Here is a 2,668-nt window from a genome sequence, read left to right as displayed (position 1 = left end):
AGACAAGCCTTTAGTCGAAAATAGCGGAAACAGCGCGTCACGTCCAGTGCGCATGCGTATTACGCGCTTAGAAACAACGCATGCGCACTGCGCGCTTTAAATGAAGTCCGCGCGCACGCGGTGTCTCAGTCAGTCTGCAGTGCCGAGGTAAGCTGCATGCTACATGCTCTGATATGAAATTTGTGTTTGTTAATAAGGTTTGGTGTAATTATTGAAGTCTATTGAACTGGTTGTGTAGCTGTTCAGGCGGTGTTGAGTAGTTTAGACTGGTTTAAAGCGTGTCTGAAGGAAGAGGGCTGTTTTGGGGGAACACGTTGTTCACAGGCCTGAGCTGTTAGCTGCACAGAGTTTATTACCTTGTTTAGTGTATTCATTGAAAACATTCAGTTATGTGTGTGGAAAATGCTTATTTAACCGAGTAAAACAAACAAAGTTACATTATCACGTTAAATATATTCCTGAATACTATCTAAGCAGGGTTTGTTTCTTCAATCCTAATTTACATTAATATAGTTTGAAATACATCTGACCCAAATGTAGAACTTGGATCAGTAGGTTGCATGAATAGCATTAAAATAAGCAATAAAAGTGCTAATAATGATGAGGTAATTCTTAAATATTTTTCAGGCACCACGTGGGTCCAGCTGGCTTCACGGAAAGGATAATGCAGCCCGAGAGCCCTACTTCCGGCCCCACTTCCGGCTCAGGGGTCACGTGGTTACCCACCAGACTGGGAGGTGGGACTCATTCCCCTTTTATGTAGAAGACAGGAGTCCCATTGGGAAATTGTAGGTATTTCACTAAAATGTAGTGATTTATTTTTTCTTCTGCAATGATTAAATTGAGTTTGTGGTCACTTGTTTTTATTTTTTAAAAAGTCAACTTTTTTAAAAGTGATTTTAAGAAAAAAAGAACCTTTGTTTCAGGTACGATGAGCCAACAGCAGAGAGAATTGGGTGATACAAGGCTGCACATCCACTTGTGCAGGTGGGAACTGTAACGCTTTGTTCCATTATGGGAAAAGGAGGCATGCATCGTCATGGTCTCTGAGAACGTGTATCACGGTGAGATTCCCTGTTGGTCTCCTGTGTTTGGATTTTCACCAAACATGGCTCTGATGACTAAACTTTTTTCCCCAGCAGATCGACTCTGTTGAGTTTTTTTTTTTTTTTTAATTTTAAGCCAAACTGTCTGAGCCATTGTCACTGTGTACAAATACAAGTTAAACTGCCCTCTGAGAACCCGTCATAAAAACTTTATTTTTTCTCCTCTAGAACCGGGGGTCCAGCACATCTCCAGATAGCTCCAGGACTTGGCTTTCTTTCTAAGGATATAAATCTGGTGTGTTTCCTGTCTCTCTTTCCATTTGAACCGTTGAAATGATCTTGGTGTTGTGTTGGATTAATGGCATAAATGATGACCAAACTTTTTTCCCCAGCAGATCGACTCTGTTGACTTTTTCCAAAATTAAGCCAAACTGTCTGAGCCATTATTCTGTGTACAAACAAGTTTAACTTATTTCCAAGAACATGCCCTGAACACTCATTTTCCTTTTTATTACTTGTAGCTCCTGAGGCCCGTTGGATGAACGTGTTCAACACTTGGCTTTCCAAAGTTGTTAAACAAGTGAGTTTCCCTTTTGTATGAGTCATCATATCTGCAGTGACTCATCAGACCGTCGTGGTGTAAAGGATGTCTAAACTTTTTTCCCCAGCAGATCGACACTGTTGACTGCTCTATATTTAAGCCAAACTTTCTGATACACCTCTTGGAACGTGTGCTTAGAAAATTGCTTACATCTATTGTCCTGAAACATTCTTGTCCGATCTTTAATTAGACCACAGCATGAAGAATCTGGAATGGATTCATGGATGCTCCTCACATGGAGATGCACAAAGGTATGTTTCTAAGCCTTGTAGGCAGTTTACACTTGTGTATGTTTGTGCCTTCGTGATGACCAGTTTTTTTTCCCCGGCAGATCGAACATGTTGACTGCCTGTGAATTTAAGCCAAAGATTTCTGATGCACTGCATTCATTAGTATTCTGACTAACGATGTCTAGATTTGAGTTCTAATATATTTTCTTTGTTTCAGGGCCATCATGGATTGCTGTAGCTTTCAAGCTGACAAGCTGATTGGTGCTGAAGTTGCATTCAGATTGATGGGAGACATTAGAGACTACGTTTACATGCACATCAAGTGTCCAAGTAGAGCAGGGAAGGCTGGCATCATGCTGTAGATGTTCCTTATTCTGTTCTTCAGGCCCTTCAGATGGTGTATGTTTCAGGTTTTTTGTTTCCAACACACCTGAACCAGGTATATGGTATTTTTCTTGGATTGGTTTGGGTGTGTCTGAATGAAAATGGCAGGAATGTAGACTGTCTGTAGGGCTATGAGGATTAGATTGGGGCAAAAACTTCTACAAATGTGCAACATGTATTTGAACCATGGAACTATGTTTTGTAAAAATAAATAAACAAATGCAGATTTAAATCTTTTTCCTGGGTGTAAAATTTTTTTTTTTTTTTTTTTTTTTTGGTGTGTATGTAGTGTTAGTCTTTTGAATTCTCTTGTGCTATAGGAACAGTTGTAAAATGGAACAAGTTAAAAGGAAGGTATATGACTTTTTTGAAAGAAAAAAATTTTAAACTCAAGGTACTTGTAATAT

The 2,668-nt window shown here is 39.5% G+C and overlaps 1 long non-coding RNA gene and 4 other non-coding genes across 5 annotated transcripts; all 5 read left to right on the top strand.

Annotated features, from left to right (window-relative positions):
• Positions 1-7: 7 nt before the first annotated feature.
• LOC113539539 (uncharacterized) lies at positions 8-2,493 on the top strand. The gene is made up of 7 exons (XR_003403935.3): positions 8-147; positions 628-788; positions 927-1,064; positions 1,275-1,341; positions 1,568-1,626; positions 1,838-1,898; positions 2,095-2,493. It is a non-coding gene; the product is annotated as an uncharacterized LOC113539539 (long non-coding RNA).
• On the top strand, positions 1,105-1,204 carry LOC113539757 (small nucleolar SNORD12/SNORD106). The gene has a single exon (XR_003403972.3). It is a non-coding gene; the product is annotated as a small nucleolar SNORD12/SNORD106 (small nucleolar RNA).
• LOC113539756 (small nucleolar SNORD12/SNORD106) lies at positions 1,404-1,491 on the top strand. Its single transcript, XR_003403971.2, has one exon. It is a non-coding gene; the product is annotated as a small nucleolar SNORD12/SNORD106 (small nucleolar RNA).
• On the top strand, positions 1,680-1,769 carry LOC113539755 (small nucleolar SNORD12/SNORD106). The gene has a single exon (XR_003403970.1). It is a non-coding gene; the product is annotated as a small nucleolar SNORD12/SNORD106 (small nucleolar RNA).
• LOC117599929 (small nucleolar SNORD12/SNORD106) lies at positions 1,943-2,028 on the top strand. Its single transcript, XR_004580275.1, has one exon. It is a non-coding gene; the product is annotated as a small nucleolar SNORD12/SNORD106 (small nucleolar RNA).
• Positions 2,494-2,668: the final 175 nt, after the last annotated feature.

This window comes from Pangasianodon hypophthalmus, chromosome 20, assembly GCF_027358585.1.
Source record: "Pangasianodon hypophthalmus isolate fPanHyp1 chromosome 20, fPanHyp1.pri, whole genome shotgun sequence".
NCBI classification, from domain to species: domain Eukaryota; kingdom Metazoa; phylum Chordata; class Actinopteri; order Siluriformes; family Pangasiidae; genus Pangasianodon; species Pangasianodon hypophthalmus.
Note: the sequence above shows the minus strand (reverse complement) of the source record. Positions and strands in the feature narration are given on the sequence as shown.